General features: G+C 40.6%; 1 long non-coding RNA gene across 1 annotated transcript; it reads left to right on the top strand.

The window, feature by feature from the left end:
* The first annotated feature begins 2474 nt into the window (after positions 1-2474).
* Positions 2475-12716, top strand: LOC121014138 (uncharacterized). The gene is made up of 2 exons (XR_005783057.1): positions 2475-2587; positions 12350-12716. It is a non-coding gene; the product is annotated as an uncharacterized LOC121014138 (long non-coding RNA).
* Positions 12717-20088: the final 7372 nt, after the last annotated feature.

Genomic DNA, 20088 nt, shown 5'->3' with positions numbered 1-20088 from the left:
AAATGGAGATTATTAAATAGAAAGAAAGCGAGACAACCTTATATAACTTGCTTTACTTCCTCCAGAACATTCTTTCTAAGATTCAGCCTGAGATGAGAATCTCTATCTTCTCTAGTTTGCTTTGTGGTTTTTTCCCCCTTTCTTTTCTTTTTAAATTATCTATCATCTATTGTAAGCAATAAGTAGATTTCTTTTTTTTAAAGTTTATTTATTTTTGAGAGAGAGAGAGCAAGAGAGTGAGCACAAGTGGGGGAGGGGCAGAGAGAAGGGGAGACAGGGAATCCAAAGTAGGCTCTTCACTGTCAGCGCGAAACCCAAGGCAGGGCTCAAACCCATGAGCCATGAGATCATGACCTGAGATGATATCAAGAGTTGGACACTCAACCCAGTGAGCTACCCAGGCACCCCGTTCTTTTTTTTTTTTTTTTTTTTTAAGTAAGCTCAACAGGGGCGCCTGGGTGACTCAGTTGGTTAAGCGTCCAACTTCAGCTCAGGTGGTGATCTCATGGTCAGTGAGTTTGAGCCCCACATCAGGCTGTGTGCTGACAGCTCAGAGCCTGGAACCTGCTTCAGATTCTGTGTCTCCTTCTCTCTCTGCACCTCCCTGCTTGCTCTCTCTCTCTCAAAAATAAACTTTAAAATATTAAAAAAATAAAGTTAGCTTTATGCCTAATGTGGGGCTCAAACTCAAAACCCTGAGATCAAGAGTCCCATGCTCTACCGACGGAGCCAGCCAGGTGCCCTGATAACTGTTTTTGATGTCAGAATATACCTCTCAGAGGAATGTTGACGTGAGTGGAAATATAGTCAGTGACTTCTAAGAAGGGCTTGTCTCCTCAGAAGGGTAGCGTTTAGATCTATTTGGGCCACTGTAACAGCATATCACAGACTGGGTGGTTTCAAACAACAGAAATTTATTTCTCATGGTCCTTAAGGTGAAAGCCTGAGATCAGGGAGCCAGCATGGTTGGGTGAGGGCCCTGTTCCAGGTCACAGACTTCTAACTGTCCTCACATGGAGGAAGGGGTGAGGCAGTTCTGTCAGGCCTCTCTTCTGAGGACACCAATCCCTTTTCACGAGGGCTCCACTCTCATGACCAGAGCACCTGCCCAAGGCCCCACCTTCCAAATACCGTGCATCAGATTGGGCATTAGGTTTCAATCTATATGAATTTTGTGGGGACATAAACACTTGGCCTAGAGCAAGAAGGGTGTGTGAAAAACCAGGCGGTGGCCTGCAAATGAGAATGTGGTCTTGCCAGGAGAAAAGGTGTCACAGTCACCAAGCAAAGCCAACGTTGCAAATACATCTTCACATCCATGTCTAGAGCGGCCCCACATTCCTTCATTTGTTCGATGAATATTTACCGCACGTGGTTCATGTGTGTGCCAGGTGTTGTTCCAAACACTGGGGATACATCAATGAACAAAAAGGGGCTGGGGGGGCAGTAAAAACCTCCGCTCTATGGAAGCTTCCATCCCAGTGGGGTGGACACCAATGGTCCTGAATGGAAGGAGGCGGCGAGTCTGAGGAAAGAGTGGGGAGCGGGTGTGTGTCCTCCTGTGGTCCCTTGTGGGGCAAAGCAGGGCCAACCAACTGTGGGCACAACCCTTCGCCTTTTCCATTTCTTTCTTTGCCTCTTTTTACCTTGGATCCTTGACATTTTCCCTCGTATTTCTGCCTTTCTCGGCTCCTGGGTGTCTCGTTTTAACGTTGCATGCTTTTCCTTCTGCACTTTCTTGTATTTGTGTCCCACTCCTTGGTCTCTTTTAGTGTCTTTATTATTATTTTTCCCATCATTCCCTTCCTTTTGCCTTTGGCTTTCTTCTTGGTTTCCCTCTTTTCTCTTCCCTCTTTCTAGCCTGTCCCACTGGAAAGAAGGAAAATGCCCCGCTGAAGACCTGAGTATGCCCTTGGAGTGAGAAGGGATGATGTAGGAATCATTTGTGAGGCCAAATGGGCCAGAGGGTTTCACTGGGAAAAGCAAGCCATGGGGCGCCCTGGTGGCTCAGTCAGTAGACCACGTGACTTTGGATCTCAGTGTTGTGAGTTTGAGCGTCCCCCCCCCCCCCCAGCATGTTGCATGTAGAGATTACTCAGAATAAAATTACTGAAAAACAAAATCTTAAAAAAAAAATTAGAAAAGCAAGCCTTCTTGTCTAGCCTGTTTTCAAAATAGTGTGAAATACAGTCTAATTTTTAAAGTATATATTTTTTTCTTAGAAACTTTCCTTCACCCAAATCCAAGGAAAAAGGCCATGGTAGTTTATGCAGCAGTCGGACAGGCTTTGAATCCAGATACGGAAACAAAGAGTACACATTCACCTTCTCTTTTTCGCAGAGCCCCAAATTCTGTTCTCTCCACACTAGATGGCAGTAGAGTTAAAGAAGACACAGTCCAACGCCGCTTTGGTTGAATTTCCCCACTAAGCTGGGATGAGACTAGAGCCAGAGCCCCACCTGCGTAAAGAGAAAGTTAAATTACAACCCAGGTGCGATGCGACACTCGGGCGTGTCACATGCCCCTTTTGGTAAAATGGATTTGGGGCAGAACCTCTCTTTCTCTCTCCATGCTGTGTCTTCACAGGGTAAGTAAAGCGTTAGAGATCTATTAAACCTAGCTCCCAAAACACGATATAACTTTTGGATGGCAAGCGAAGCTTTTGATTTGAACTTGTCTTTAAAAATAGCTCCTGGGTTTGTAAATATGTACTTCTTTCATCTTTTTCCTGCCACCCAAGATCAGTTAGGTCTCAGAGGACGTTTAAAGTGAAAATTGGAAACCCTCAGGAAGTCCGCTCTGTTGTGGTTCTCAGATGGTTTCCTAAGAAATTTAAGAGTCATGTGGTCAAGAGTCTCAACATAACAATAAAAATAATAAATATATGGGAGGCGATAAAGAAAATGTGTTAAACTGTTGGCAATTGGTGAGGCTCGGTGGAAGGAATATAGTGGTCATTATACTACTCTTGTAACTTGTCCACTGCTTTACGATTTTTCAAAATAAAAAACAGAAAGAAACAACATCTATTAACTCACACACATAATAGATGGGCAAGAGGAATTACAGTGTGGCGTAATCAAAACTATAGCAAATATACCAAATATGAGAACCTGAGAAGCCTGAGAGAAGATCTATATCTTAATGGCAAATGAAGACCAAGTCTCAAGTATTCATTCATGGGCCCCAGACTGGTATTCACTCATCCCGTTATTCAACACATATTTATTGAACAGCTACTAAGTGTATAACACAGGGGTAAGAGCGGTGACCATTGCCAGGCAAATCCCCTGCCCTCCTGAAATTTACATCCAACTGGAGGCACCAACAAAGGCAAATAAACACACTCAAGGCTGAGTGATGATGAGCAGTAGGAAGTTAGGGTAGAGAGTGACAGGGCATGGTTACTTTGTTTTTTCATGTTTATTTATTTATTTTGAGAGACAGAGAGGGTTGTGTGGGATCGAACCCCTCATCGGGCTCCATACTGGGTGTGGAGCCTGCTTGAGATTCTCTCGCTCTCTTCCTCTGCCCCCTCCCCCATTTGCTCTCTCTCTCTCTCTCAAATAAAAGTCACATTAAGAAATTCTTACGTGAGTGAAGAATAGAAAATGAATTAAATGTTCAATAATTGAGAAATAATTAAGACGCTTAAAAAAATTTTTCAGTAGGATATTATGAGTCCATTAATATAATTACCACATGTGAAAATGCTTATGAAAAACTGCGAAATGAAAAAAAAAAAAGGAAAAATTGTGAAACGAAATGGCAAGCTGTAAAACTTTATATGAGGTAGGATCTCATTATCATTGGAAAAAATACAGACTCTGCACACTCCAGGAATTAAAAATAAAAGCAACTTGGGGCACCTGGATGGCTCAGTCGGTTAAGTGTCGGGCTCCTGATCTCAGCTCAGGTCGTGATCTCGAGGTTCGTGGGTTCAAACCCTGCATTGGGTTCTGTGCTGACAGCATGGAGCCTGCTTGGGATTCTGTCTTTCCTTCTCTCTGCCCCTCCCCTCCAGTGCTCTTTCCCTCTCTTGAATAAATAAACCAAAAAAAAAAAAAAAAAAAAAAAAGAAGAAGAAAAGAGAAGAAAAGCAAATTGACCAAGATGTTGATGGTGTCAATAATCTTGAGGTGCTTGTATTATGGGTGATATTTATTTTCATTGTATTTTTATGTATTTGCTTTCCCCCCAACTTTTTATTATGAAAATCTTCAAACAAAAAGAACATTTTAAAAACTAGTACAACAAACATCCATATTCTCTCTACTAAGATTCAATAACTGTTAATCTTTCCCTATATTTGCCTATCTATCTATTATCTATCTATCTACCAACATACCTACCCACTATCTTCTATCATCGATGTATCTATCTGTTACATCAAAAGTTCCCAAACTATGGTCATCTGACTCAAACTATGGTCACCAAATTTGACTCATCACCTGTTTTTGTACAGCCCTGAGTTAAGGGTTTTTATGCTTTCAGGTTTAGCTGGTTATATTGTTATCTATAAAATATCCTTGATTTTGTATCTTGGTCTGCAAAGCCTAAAACATTTACTATCTCTATCTGGCTCTTTACAGAAAAAGTTGGTCAACTCTGGATCTATACACACACACACACACACACAGATACCATTGCTGAACCAAGTTACAGACATAACATTTCTTCCTCGAATGCTTTATTATAAGTCTCCTAAAAATAACTATTCCTACTTAACTGTAATACTATTATCACACCAAAGAAAATGAACATTTATTTCATTATACCATAAAATACCCATCCACATGCTAATTTATGTGATTGCATTTGCCAATTTTACAAAATGAAAATGCATAACTTTATAACAATAAAAAATGTTTGAAATCAGATTTTCATAGTCATCAATTTTTATTATGCAAGGGACTTAGGAAAACTCTATGCAGCCACCCCGCTGGGCATTTCAGGTTGAAATTCAAAGTGTTTACAAGTCCAACAGCTCATATTCTGCAAAGCATTCAGTGTTGTTGGTGCTGTTATTGTTTGCTCTAGGTGTAGATGGGACAAGGTAGGAAGCTCTAGGATCTTTTCCTTGTATTTGAAAATATAGTTGTGTGGTTGGTAAATGGGAGTTTGTTGTATTCTTTCTCCTACCATTTTTGAGTGTGGTTGAAGATTTTCATAATAAAAGATATATGTGTGTATCGATCACTATACCAACAGACTTGATTCCTGACCTACATGCACTAAAGGCAAAGTTGCATTTAAACTGTGTCAGACCCCTGTGTGTGTATGAACCTCGTATTTTAGCATAGGAAATATGGTAGTTATGTCAAACAAAACATAGGAAGATTGGCTTAAAAATTTGAATGGATTTGAGAAAAGGCTACTTTGTCCTTTGGGAGACTTATTTTTGTAAACAGTTCATTTTTTGTGGGATGTGAATCATGTGTTGGAATCACCTGATTTAGCTGTGGTATAACTAAGTCTGGAGGGCTTAGAGAAGACTCTGTTTTTAAAATTCCCCACCACCAATCATGATTATGGTTACATGAGATTCGTGTCTTGAAAAAAAGAGATCTGTGTCCCAAAGCTCTGGAATTATTTATACCATGTACTTTGTAAGCTCATCTTTGTTCTGTTTGAGCCATAATGTTATGTCTGCTTTTACCACAATCATATGGATAAGGAACTGGCAGGTCAGGCCCTTTCCCATCATGCCACAGTGTAGAATCTGCTCTATAAAGTCAGTAGAAAGAGCAAACAAATTCCTCTTCCTTGCTTTACGAAGAGCTCAGAGATATTCCAGTGTATTTTTCTCTAAAAATGGATCGAATCATTCTGTCAGTCGGTAAAAAAACATTTAATAATAAAAAATTTGGAAGAGTTATACAGTGAGTTCTTGAAAACTTTTGTGGTTAAAAAATGTGGTACCGGGGCACCTGGGTGGCTAAGTCCGTTGAACATCCAACTCTTGATTTCAGCTCAGGTCGTGATCTCAGGGTCATGAAATCTAGACCCATGCGGGCTCCACACCCAGCTTAAGAGTCTCTCTTTATCCCTCTTCCTCTGCTCCTCCCTTGCTCGTTCTCTTCACCCCCTCAAAAAAAAGTTGTACTATTATATTTTTCCGGACATAAAATATATAGCTTTTTTAATGTGCTCAGTGAGATGCAAAGGAAAAATGCTAAAAACTATGGAGTGTTAAATTCAGGGCAGCCGGAAATGCTTGAATTTGTATAATAAATATTCATTCTTTTGGAAACAAATTGTCACAGAACATTTTCTTCCCATTGAGAAATGTACATTTATTATCCCTTCCTTCTGTGTGTTATTATTATATAATAATTGATTTTCTGCCTATACTACATAATCTGACACTTCTTTACTATATCTATATAAAATTTTCTCGATCATTTTGGTTTTTCACGTGGGTTCCTGGAGAAGCTTTTCATCAGTTAATGTCATTTCTCCAACAGATGTCTTCTTTCCTTCATTTCCCCCCCATGCATTTATTTACCACCCACTATAGTCAGTTCTTACTAGTCACAGTAATTATGTTCTACAAAGTCCCCACAAACACTGAATTAGCAGTAACAAACCATTGCTCCTAGGGGAAAATACAGGGTTAGGTTCCTACCAGCCTCTGGCCACAATGTTTTTGTAAACCAATCAATACGTAACCTGTTTATATATGCTTTTATTTAAGGACACCTTATTTAATATATATTGTTGACTTATTAACATTGAAATCACAGCCAACAGCACTAATAACTCAAGCCTGAAGGAAGCGTATCTAACACACGTATTTTCTCTGGAAGGCACATCCCAGCCTTCTTGTGCCTAGGAATACTGGTCAGCACCTCAGCACAATGCTTGTGGGCCATTTTGAACAGTGAAAACACCAGCAAAAAGTACAAAATTATAAAAGAAAAAAAAGTGGCAAAAAGGTGGCTACGAGGACACGTGTTTGCAGTCTGAGAGCTGAAACAGGAAGACAGAGAAATACCTCATTGGCTGTCGACTTGGAGTGTATGAGTGGGGCCGTTCCAAGTTTTCATCCTGTGACCACGGGCATGTTCACAAAAGTGCCCCTGATGTTGATTGTTGGATGACAAATAAACTTTAACAAATTCTCAGATATGGAATCCATGAATAATGAAGATTGACTGTCCTTTGTAGTTACTCTGCCAAATTCTGGGGACTCAAAATTGAGCATGGACTTTATTCTTATGCTTAAGTAACTCAAAATCCATCACATGGGAGGGATGTGAAGAGAACTGTGATACGGGGTAATAACCATGGTGTTTGAACTATAAGCAAGATGTTACCAGTTTTAAGGACAAAGCACTGACTCTGTTAGGACTCACTGTGGAATAGTGAGAAGATATGGATCAACCCTGAAGTCAGGCTTGAGCACCAGTTCTGGCCTGGTCCGGAAACAGCTGTGTGACTGCTTACAAGGCCTTGAAAACTTTGAGTCTCAGTCTAGTCATTGGACAAATAAAAATTGTAGCACCTACCTTCCATAACTACTATGAGGAAAAGTATATAACACTGTACTTGAAAAAGTAGTAGGTACTCAATTAAGGTACTTAAGGTAGGTGCCAGAAGTGTTAGCTTAAGGAGGTGACATTTGAGCTGTGCCTTGAAGCACGAGAGAGGGGTCGACAGGTGCACTGCTGAGAGAGGGGAGTGTTGGGCTTCTAAGCCCTTGGCGGTTTTGCACTTTATATGTCCCCATCTAGTCAAGTATGGTACTGGGGACATAACAATCACTCAGTTAATAAATGTCAGGTTGGTTCTTTGGTTGAGTGAGTGAAAGGCGAGGCATTCGTTTTTGATCTCTTTGATGTCTGCTTCTTTGCTAAGCCATCTGTTTTCATCACAACACATAATTTTGGCAACTTTATGCCAATCTCTGGAGGTTTAGTCTACAGTAACTGAAGAAAAGAAGGTACGTCCTTCAGCTGGGAGTTGAATACTTCCAAACTGATTGAGTAAGAATGTTTCCGGAAAACGAGAGACAGGAAGGAAAAAAGAAGAAAACGCATGCGTGTGCGTGTGAGTGTAGGTGGGTGTGTATGTGTCTGTGGGTGGGTGTGGGAAAAAGAGAGAGAAGAGCGTGACACAAAACGATATGGATATGTCTTAACAATGTAACGTTAGGTGAAATAATGATTCTCCCAAAACATATGTAAACATACAGTCTGGAGACACCAGGCAGTAATATAACCGAGGGATCAAAGCAAATATCACCGACAAGGGGCCTCTGGCTGAGGTTCATGGAGAAAGGGCACGAAACACAGCATCGCTTCTGTGGTGTCACTGGCAAAAATGAATAACCTGAATGCAATCGAAAAGAAACATTAGGAAAACCCAAATTGAAGGATCTTAATAAAACCCCAGATGAACGGTAATGTCATGAAGAGCAAAGAAAAGCAGAAGAAAATTTCAGACTCAAGAGGACGGAAGAGACACAATAACCGAGCACACGATGCAATTCTGGACCAGATTCCGTACTTGGAAAAATTGCTGTCAGTGCTATTATTGGGGCAATGGACAAAACTTCAGAATGGACTCTTCGTTCAAAAAATGGACTATGGATAAGATGTAAGTGTATAAGTATGATATTAATGTTTACTTTCCTCATTTGTGGTTATATGAGAGAATTTCCTTGTTCTTAGGAAATACACACTGATGTATTAATGGTATAAAGAGGCAAGACATATGAAACCGCCTTTCAAATGATTTTTCTTTATATATATATTTTTTTTTTCTTTTTTTTTTTTGAGAGAGAGAGAAGGCACAAATGAGCAAGGGGCAAAGAGAGAAAAAGAGAGAGAGGGAGAGAGAAAGAGAGAAGTACGGCTCACTGAAGGGGTGCTCATGTTTTACTCAAAGTGGGGCTCGTGTTCACCCAAAGTGGGGCACAAGCTCACCTGATGTAGAGCTCAAACTCACAAACTGGGAGATCATGCTCTGAGCCAAAGTCTGATGCTTAAGGACTGAGCCACCCAGGAGTCCCAACTCTCTGTCTCTGTCTCTCTGTGTGTGTGTGTGTGTGTGTGTGTGTGTGTATAAACTATATGAAAGTTCTGTGTACTATCCTTGACATTTCTGTAAGTTTGAACTTATTTCAAGATTAAAACGTTTATAAAATAAAGCTAAAACAAAGAAAAAGCATGAATCTTTTCATAAAGCAAAAAAACTAGAATAATAAAAAATTTTTTTTTATTTGAGAGAGAGCGAGCACATGTGGGAGAGAGGGACAGAGGCACCAAGAGAGAATCTTAAGCAGGCTCCATGCTTAGCATGGAGCCAGACTCGGGGCTTGATCCTATGACCCTAGGATCGTGACCTGAGGCCAAATTAAGAGTTGGACACTCAACCGACTGAGCCACCCAGGCTCCTCTAGAGTAAAAAGAATTGAACATTACACATTGATACAATTCATCCGTATTAAAAGAAAAGGAGGGATGATGCCCAAGATTCGGCATGGTAGCTACCCTGGTGAGGGGCCGGGGGGATGGGGTAGTGGGCTACAAAATGGTTTGCTGTAGGGTTATTGTTGTGATCCCTTTTTTTTGTTTCAATGATTAGTAGATTCATTGGTGCTTATGACATAAAAACAAGTAATTAGAAAAAACATGAACCAAACAAAAGAACCTGCTGAGCGTGTCATGAAACAGTGATTTTTTTTGCTTTCATTTGAGGCCAATTAAAGAGTAAAAGAAAGACAGGAAGTGGGAGAAGAGGGAGGAGGGCACAGGGGAAGAGAGAGAAATTGAAAAATCAAGGAGCAGGGAAAGAAACAGACGTCAGGTCTTTTGAAGGAAAATAAAAAAAACAAAACAACTCAAGGGAAAATAATTTGAAGAAATGAGTGCGGAAAGACCGAGCATATGCCCAAGAGAAGAGAAGAATGGATTGGAAGAAGCTGAAAGAATGAGAAATGGGAATGCTGAGGCAGAAGAAAAGCCTAAATGGTATTTCTGAGCCGCAAGAGGGACACTGTGTCTCCACAGAAGAGTGTCAGCCAAAGGGCTGGATTCCAGGAAAGGGTGATGTGGTTAAACAACACACCAAGGTTTGGTCTAACGGAAGACTGACACTCAGCCAGCTGGGCTTTTCCAAAAACTCAGAGTGTTGTGGTCACTTCTGGCTTCTTCAATACTCCAGGCTATTAATTTGGAGGAACCACTAGATTAACCCGTGGCCATAATCACCTATGATGAGAACTTATGCCCAGATGCTTGTGGGTAATTGAGGGCACTCCTCTGGGAGCTGCCATCTTGTTTTAGCCCTTCTGGTGCCCAGTGCAGGAATAGTGCATGCTGGGAGCATGCCAGGGAAACTGGGCTCATGCAAAGTGCAATTGCATTTATTAAGGACACTGGTCACTCCTAATAGCTGTCCTGAAGCCTAAGGGTGTTCAGTGATGGCTGATCAATAAATGATTGGCCTTGTCAGCATTAAAATTACTAGAATACTTTGGAAATATTCAAGCGGTCTCAAAGTTTCAGTCCTTCCTCTATTTTGCTCTATGGCCTTTAGAAGCAAAACCACCCAAAGAAAATGCCTTTTCTGGAGTGGGGAGGAGGATTCCCAGGTGCCAGGTGATTCAGTCTGCCCTGATGAAGGAGGAAAAACAAGGCTTTCTGTGATCTGGCTCCTGCTTCTCTGGACTTTTCTGTACCTCCCCTTGGGTCCCATTGTGCTGAGCTCATCACAACTCCCTGAACAAATAATGCTTTCCCCTTATCATTCTCTCCTTAGAATGTCCTATTTCCCTATTTCCCTCAATCCAGGGAATAACTCTTAAAAAAAAAAAACAACGTTAAATAAACACTCTATTCTGGTGGTACTTCTCCCATAAAACTTTTCCTGATATCCTGTACTCCTGCCCCATCTCACATACACACCGTGTCCCTTGGGATTCCCTCTTGTGCCTTTCAGAGCCCCAGAGCACTTTATGGTATTGATTTGTTTACACAGTTTTCTTCTACTTCTATCCTTGGTGGGCAGAGAATTAAAACCAGTGTTCGATGAATGCTGAGCAGCTCAATGAATGAATGATAAGCACTTTTTACAGGTCACGTAGGTGCTCTACACGTTTTACGTCATCTAAGCCTCACGCAGCCCTCAAAGGTGGTTACTATTATCAATCCTGTCCTAACAGACGAGGAAACCAAGGCTCACAGAGGTTAAGTCGTTCACTCAAGATCATATTAAGTCATAGAAGTTGGATTTAAAACAATTTTTTTTAATGTTTATTCATTTTTTTGAGAGAGACAGAGCATGAGCGGGGGAGGGGCAGAGAGAGAGGAAGACACAGAATCTGAAGCAGGCTCCAGGCTCTGAGCTGTCAGCACAGAGCCTGACACGGGGCTCCAACTCAGGAACCATAAGTTCATGACCTGGCCGAAGTCGGACACCTAACCAACTGAGCCACCCAGGCGCCCAACAGAGGTTGGATTTAAACCTAGTCTGATTCCAGAGTCCACTGCACAGCGCCGCCTCCTGAATAATCAGGAGTCGTAGGTCATACAAGGTACTAAGCATTACTACCCACCATGGATGTGATTATCTCCAGGCTCAATGAAATCACAATGCAACGTCTAACCGTAATGAGTATTCGCGGTGTGTAAGGCATGGGCTATGCCTCAAGGAGTTTGACCCATTTGAAAAGCTTCAACTAATATTTGGAGCAATTTGTGAACAGGAAGTGTCATGTGCACTCATCTACATACATATTTTTGGCGCCTCTATGTACAAGGCATATTACTATAGATTGTGTGGGAATACAACTATATCATCCTCATTTCCCAGGATGGGATGTTAAAAATGACAACTTTATTGAAATATAGTTCATGTACTATAAAATTCACCCTTTTAAAGTCTACAATTTAGTGGTTTTTAAGCACATTCATGGAGTTGTGCACCATTACCATTATATAATTTTAGAACATTTTCATTATCCCAACAGGAAACCCTGTACCCATTAGCAGCCATTTTCTATTCCACTCTGACAAGTCTCTGAGCCCCTGATAACGACTAATCTACTTTCTGGCTCTATAGATTTACCTGTTAGCAAAATTGATTTTATTTATTTATTTTTAAGGTTTTTATTTATGTATTTATTCTGAGAGAGAGACGGAGAGTGAGCATTAGCAGGAGAGGGGCTGAGAAGGAGAATCCCAAGCAGGCTCCGCTGTCAGCACAGAGCCCGAAGTGGGGCTTGAATTCATGAATTGCAAGATCATGACCTGAGCTGAAGTCAAGAATCAGAAGTTTAACTGGCTGAACCACCCAGGCAACCTATTGATTTCGTTTCTGTGCAATCTTATTCCATTTGCAGAACGGACAAGCTGATGATCCTAAAACTCAGATGGAAATGCAAAGGACTCCAAACAGCCAAAATAATCTTGAAAAAGGACAAAGTTGGAACTTTGTCAGTTCCTGCAAATAGAAAAGATTTCATGGAAATGTCATCATACAATATGTGACCTATCATGTCTGGCTTCTTTCACTTGGCATAGTGTTTTCAGGGTTCATCCATGTTGTAGCATATAGCATTATTTCGTTCCTTTTTATGGCCCCAAACATTCCATTGTATTGGTATACCAACCACATGTTGTTGATACGTTTGTCTGTTGATGGACTTTTGCATTGTTTCTATTCTTTGGCTATTATAAATAATGCTGCCATAAAACATTCATGTACAAGTTTTTGTGCAGACAATTGTTTTGATTTCCCTTAAGTACATCCCTACGAGTAGAATTGCCGGGTCACATGGCAACACCATGTTTAACTTTTTAAAGAACTGCTTTGGCAAACTAATCACACCATGTTACTTACTCACCAACAACACATGAATGTCCCAATTTCTCCACATCCTTGCCAACACTTGTTATCTATCTTTCTGATGATAGCCATCCTAGTGGGGGTGAAGTGGTATCTCTTTGTGGTTTCAATTTGTATTTCCCCATTGCCTAATGATATCGACATCTTTTCGGGTGCTTGTTAGCCATTCATGTGTCTCCTTGGGGCAATGTCTGTTCAAGTCTTTTGCCCATTTTTAACTTGGGTTGTCTTTTTATTGTTGATTTGTAAGAGTTCGCTTATTCCACATTCTAGACTTTTATATGATATACGATTTGCACATATTTTATCCTATTTTATCCCATTATGTACGTTGTCTTTTCACTTTCTTGATAATATCCTTCATGCACAAAAGATTTTAATTTTGATGAAGTCCAATTTATACATTTTTTCTTTTGTTACTCATGTTTTTGGTGTCATCTCCAGGAATCTGTTGCTAAATCTGAGGTCATAAAGATTACCCTTAGGTTTTCTTCTAGGAGTTTTGTGGTTTTAGCTCTCTAGGTAATTGATCCATTTTTAGTTGATTTTTGTATATTGTGTGGTAGGGAGTCCAACTTTATTCTTTTGCACATGGATATCCAGGTGTCCAGGATGCTAAAGAGTCTATTCTTTCCCCAATGGATGGTCTTGACACTCTTGTCAAAAATCAATTGACCATAGAGATATAGGTTTATTTCTTTTTTAAAAAAAAAATGTTTATTGGGGCACCTGGATGGCTCAGTCGGTTAAGAGTCTGACTTTGGCTCAGACCATGATCTCATAGCTTGTGGGTTCAAGCCCCATGTCAGGCTCTGTGCTGACAGCTCAGAGTCTGGAGCTGCTTCGGATTCTGTGTCACCCCCCCTCTCTCTGCCTCTCCCTTGCTCACTCTCTCTCTCTCTCTCAAAAATAAATAAATGTGAAAAAAAATGTAAAAATATGTTTATTTATTTTTGAGACAAAAAGAAGAGAGACAGGGGAGGGGCAGAGAGAGAGCAGGACAGAGACTCTGAAGTAGGCTTTGTGCTGACAGCAGAGAGCCTGATATGGGGCTTGAGCTCATGAGCCGTGAGATCATGACCAAACTCATGAGCAGTGAGATCATGACCTGAGCCGAAGTGGGACGCTTAACTGACTGAGCCACCAAGGTACCCCTCATTTAAAAAAAAATATTATATGATCTAAAGCACTACAAGTGGAAGCATAACTTAACATAACTTTAAGATCCCTCTCTAAGTTTTTTAAGTGATGCCTTGTAGTTTTCATTGTATAATCCTTACACTTCTTTTATTAAATTAATTCCTAAGTATTTTATTCTTTTTGATGCTACTATAAATGGAATTTTTTAAATTTCATTTTTGTATTGTTCATAGTGTATAGAGATACATTTAATCTTTTTCATATTGATCTATTCTGCAAACTTGCTGACTCATTTATTATTTCAATATAATTTTTAAAGGATTATTTGGGAATTTCTACATTCAAGATGCTGCCACCTGTGAATAGAGACAGTTTCACTTCTTTCCAATCTGGATGCCTTTGTTTCCTTTTCTTGACTAATCTCTCTGGCTGGAACCTCCCGTATAATGACTAGATGTGATTAGAACAGACATTCTTGTCTTGTTCGTGATCATAGGGGAAAATATTTAGTCTTTCTTCATTAAGTATGATGTTAGCTGTGGGATTTTAGAAGATAGCCTTCATCAGGTTGATGCGGACGTCCCCTTTTATTCCTAGTTTTTTGTGCTGTTGTTGGATGGAGTGTTCTATCAATGTTTGTTAGGTGCAGTTGGTTTATGTTGTTTTTCAAGTCTTTTATTTCTTTTTTGATCTTCTGCTTAATTGTTCTATCCATTATTGAAAATGGGTTATTGAAATTATTGTTGCTGAATTATGTATTTCCTCAATTCTGTAAATTTTTCTGCATGTATTTTGGGACTCTCTTATTTGATACATATATGTTTGTAATTGTTATGTCTTTCTGACAGACAGATTGACCCTTTTATCATCATAAAATCCTTGTCTTGAAGTCAATTTATCTGATAATAATATAGGACTCCAACTCTTTTGGTTACTGTTTGCATGGTATATTATTTTACATCTTTTTAACTTTTAACCTATTCATGTTTCTGAATTTAAAGTATATGTCACATAGACATATGCCAGAGTCCGGCTCCAGCAGGTCCAGGGGTTCCCGAAGGATGAACGGCGTCAGCGAAAAGGTGAAAATAAAACAAAACTAAAATAAAAACAAAAAATAAACATGGACACAGACAACAGCAGTGTGTTGAACTGGCCGATTTGTTGTAGTGAACGTGGCATGATATATGCTAGTGATTTCCTTGTAACATACGCCATCTGTGTTTTTCTAACATTACCTAATTTTGAAAATATTCCTATGTGTAAACAACCTTTAAGAAATAACATGGTGATTTTTCCCCTAAGTTTCCCGCATACCCTTTGATTACTGATTAATTTCTTACATTATTCCATTATGCATCTGCATTTATCTATAATCTACAAAACATTCGCTTTGCTGTTCTCGTGAAAGGCCCTCCGTTTCTCAACACCTCAAGTGGAACAGTTACAGGGACATGACCTCCTAACCACATGAGGCCAGAAGAACAATGTGTTTACCTCGGTCCGGGGTGCCAGAAAGGGGCTGAAAAAGACTTAGAAACCCACGCCTCATACATTCTCAGAGAGACAATTCACCTAGGAACCAAGGAACCATTCTGTACCTTAACCGACTAGCTTCAGTCATCATCTGGAATGCCTCCGGGGGGCCAGGTGGGCCTAGGAGTTGAAGTCACCTGTGCCCAGAGATACACTCCTTAGTTGCCGGAGTGGGGCTTTCAAATCCATATGTCTCTCCTTAGTTGGCTGCCTTTGCTGGCAAATGTATAGGGCTATCCTTCCTGCAAGTAGAGGAGTCTCCACGGGGGATGGCAAGGGCTAAACGTAAGGCTGCACAATTTTTTGCGACACCTTATTTTCTTTCCTAACGGTTCTTCTTTAATAGAGGGCCTGTCGAGAGCAGTTCCCCACCAGACAAAACCCCAGGTAGTTTTAAGGCCAAATTACCTAAAAGCAGGAGGACAAGAAGCTTCACTGTCTGTGGGCTGCCCTGCAGTCACCAATCCGTCCACGGCCCGGGCCCTGCCACTCAGGCTGGGATAGCTTGGCTTCCAGCAGACACAGAATTGGATGGCTTAAAAAACCTATTCTGCCTGGGGTGCCTGGGTGGCTTAACTGGTTAAGCATCTGACTTTGGCTCAGATCATGATCTCAGGGTTCGTGAGTTCAAGCCCTGCATCGGGCTCTCTAGTATCAGTGTAGAGCCCCCTTAGGATCCTCTGCCTCCCTCTCTTTCTGCCCCTCCCCACTCTCTCTCTCTCTCTCTCTCAAAAATAAACGTTAAAAAAAAATCTATTCTTCCCAATATCTGCCTTTTGATTGGGAACATTTAATCCATTTACATTTAATACAATTACTGATATGGTAGGATTTATGCCTATCATTTTAGTATTTGTTTCCTATATGTCTTACGTTCTTTTTTTCTTCTATTTCTCCCTTACTGCCTTCTTTTGTGTTAGATACCATTTAAATTCTCTTAATCTTGTTTTTTTTTTACTATATATTTTTTGTTATTTTCTTAGAAGTTGCCCTGGGGGTTCCAATTAACATCTTAATATAAAACAATCTAGTTACTGTTTGTAACCAATTCAGTTTCTATAGTTCATAAAACTTTGCTGACAGACTGTATTTAGTAATATTCTTTTCAAGAAAGGTGAGTTGTTAAATATGATTTACTTTTATACCTTTTCGGGACTTCTTATATAATTCTATATCAGGTCATGTGTTTCTCACTTCAAAGAACTTTTAATTTAGTTGAGGAGAAAATGCAGACATATGTGAACAGTCAGATGGCAGTGAAGTATTTAAATACTAATTCACGGGGCACCTGGGTGGCTCAGTCGGTTAGGTGTCCAACTTCAGCTCAGGTCATGATCTCATAGTCCGTGGGTTCAAGTGCCGCATCAGGCTCTGTGCTGACAGCTCAGAGCCTGGAGCTTGCTTCTGATTCTGTGTCTCCCTCTCTCTCTGCCCCTCCCCTGCTCACACTCTGTATCTCTCTGTCTCTCAAAAATAAATAAATGTAAAAAATTTTTTTAAAATACTAACTCAAAGCAATAGCAGACATAAGAAATACATGTATAGAGGGGCGCCTGGGTGGCTCAGTCAGTTAAGTGTCCAGCTTCAGCTCAGGTCATGATCTCACAGCTCATGAGTTCGAGCCCCGCGTCGGGCTCTGTGCTGACAGCTCAGAGCCTGGAGCCTGCTTTGGATTCTGTGTCTCCCTCTCTTTCTGCCCCTCCCCCACTCACACTCTATCTCTCTCTCCTCAAAAATAAATAAACATTAGAAAATTAAAAAAAAAAGAAAATACATGTATAGATAGGAAACATGTAGTGGCTTAATGACAGAATGTTTCAGAAAATCAGAGTTGTTGTGAGACCCATGGCCCAAACTGGTCAGAGAAGATTTCATGGAGTTGGAGTTTGACCTAGTATATGTGGACACATATAAACTCATTGAGATGCAGGGACAATGAATGGGAGCTCACTAAACTTCCTTGTCTTTTCAGTGAAATGGGGTGAAATTATCTGTTCACTACTATACCCATGGCCCCTAGGACATTGCCTGACCGATTGTAGGTTCTCAGTAAATATTTATCAGATGACCTAATGAGCGACTTTGGTTGACTAGATAGGTTAAGGGTAAAATTGGGACCTTGGAAGAGAGAGGATACATTGTGATATGTCAACTTCAGACTATATGCGTGATAATCAGTGAGGAGGAAATGGCCCCATGAAGCCACCTGACTAACAAACAATTGGCTGGTGTAAGGGGTGTGTTCAGTTGTTCCCATTATTCCTATTAGTTTTCAGGAAAGAAAAAATACCCCAGGGTTTTCACCTACACTTACCTGTATACAGCTATACTCTTTTCTGGAAGTTCAGAGAAAACAGATATAAGGCCACCAAGTGTGTTTGCACATTTCGGTGATGGAAGAACGGGGTGACAAAGGCTCTGCCTGCAGTGAGGGGAGAGAGAATAGGAAATGCTTGGAAACATTGCTTCGACACGTCTGAAATAGCTTCATTATTATTTTCCTTTCTTAAATTCCCTCTCTAGTCCTTAAGAACTCTCCAGGGCAGAGTCAAGACAATCATCAGAAAATTTCAACAGTTTCAGCCACTATCCTCAAAATAAATGAGTAGAATTTATTTTTAAGGGTTTCAAAGTGTTTATGTTAACTCTTTAATGGGACGTTTGGGAAGGGCTCTGTAAATCTTTGGTTAAGGTTAAGAAACTTGCACTGTCCATTTCTCGCTCTTTGGAGAGAGGAATCCAGCTAAAAGGCTGAGTTGTGAAGTTAACCTCATCTTTAACTGCAGGGTCATAGCCAGTAGAGGGAGCAGCATACCTACCTTTCCATGTCTGGGCTGGAAAGTAAGTGCATAGACAGGATACTGTTTAAATAGTCCAGATTACCAAGACTTCATTTTATCTAGAGCAAAAGGAGTCAAGGACTATAATTTTGGTTTTTGGCAATCATAACTTTATGTTAAGGAATTAGAGTTATAGAATTGCTTTATTACCATTGGCAAACGTTGATGAGGGTGCTGCATGAAGACTGATCTTCTGTTTTGTTTCCCAGGCAAAAAGTCATTTGAGATTTTTCTGGTACCAACTCCACAAAAAACTGGCTTGAATAAACTCATCAACTGGATTAGATTCTGGGTATCCAGGATGGTTTGCGCAATGGGTCGGGCAATTTTTCTAATCCTTGGAACCTTTGATGCGGCTGCAGAGGGGGAGCTGGGATGCATTCTCCCTCCCTGACTCATCAGCTCGCATTCCAGGAGTCTCCAGTGTCTGTCCCTCAGTATCTCCACAGCTGACTTAGCAGAGATAGGACCCCTCCTGTTCTCTCTTACCTCACCAGACTCACTCCTACAGTGTGATTCTTCCTTAGCAATGGGGCAGTGGGCAGCACCCCTCCTGCCCGCCACCCCCCCCCCCCCACGCTCTTCTGCTGCTGTGTTTTGTGCAACATTTAGCTCATCCTTTCCTCATTGGGTTTTCCTTGTGTTTGCAGTTAACCGTTCAAATACGCTTAAGTGGGGGTGGGTTTCTTCACCTTCACTTATTTTTTCGCATTGAAGTGAATGCTTCAGCAATATTATCAGCCCATTTTGTTTAGCATTTCTTTTGGACACAATTCTTTTGACAACTACTTTCGGCCTAGTGATATCTCTTGTATTTCTTGAGCAGGTGTTTAAATCTCTCCTTTTCTTTTAGACTTTTTCTTGTTTATGCCTTCTCTTCCCATCTAGAATGCGAATTAACATCCATGGGTGAAAAGAGGCTCTTTTGACCTAGGATCATGCTCTTCTATGTAAGAGTTAAGGACTTTTTTGTTTGGCTAAAGTGTTGTAGAGGAAAAAAATTATAGAAATTCAGTATAAATCAGTAATTCTGCCCTCCACCTTTTAAAACAAACAGAAAGAGCTTTGTGTTATTTGGGATTCAATTTATTTCCCCCTTTCCTCTGACAGGTTTTGGTCAATGTCCAATTCCAATAATATGTTAACAGTTTCAGGGTCAATCTGGCTTAAAAAGTAAGTAAGTTATATTTTGTTCTTGTTCTCTTTGACTCTTTCTTACTGTCTCTTTTAGGCTGCTGCTGCTTCTTTTTTTTCTAATAGGTCAGAATCTGCCCTATGTTTGTTACAGGTTAGAAATGCTCGGAGGGAGAATTCTGGTCCAGTGCTCAGGTAATCACTAATCACGTGACCTACTTTGTGAGATAGACAAACTGTTGGCCATTCTTCAAAAAAAAATTTTTTTTTAATGTTTATTTATTTTTGAGAGAGACAGAGACAGAGTGTGAGCAGGGCAGGGGCAGAGAGAAAGGGAGACAGAATCCAGAGCAGGCTCCAGGCTCTGAGCAAGCTGTCAGCACGGAGCCTGAAGCGGGGCTCAAACTCACAAACCGCGAGATCACAACGTGAGCCAAAGTCAGGAGTCAGCCGCTTAACCAACTGAGCCACCCAGGCGCCCCAACTGTTGGCTATTCTTAAAAGAGAGTTACATTTCAAATGTCTTTGACCACTGTATTCAGAAAAGATCTTAAATATACGAATTTGGAAAAGGCAGCTTTAT

The sequence above is a fragment of the Herpailurus yagouaroundi genome, unplaced genomic scaffold (assembly GCF_014898765.1).
Source record: "Herpailurus yagouaroundi ecotype Mexico unplaced genomic scaffold, PumYag 201, whole genome shotgun sequence".
In the NCBI taxonomy this organism is placed as follows: domain Eukaryota; kingdom Metazoa; phylum Chordata; class Mammalia; order Carnivora; family Felidae; genus Herpailurus; species Herpailurus yagouaroundi.
This window is presented reverse-complemented; position numbering and strand designations above follow the sequence as displayed.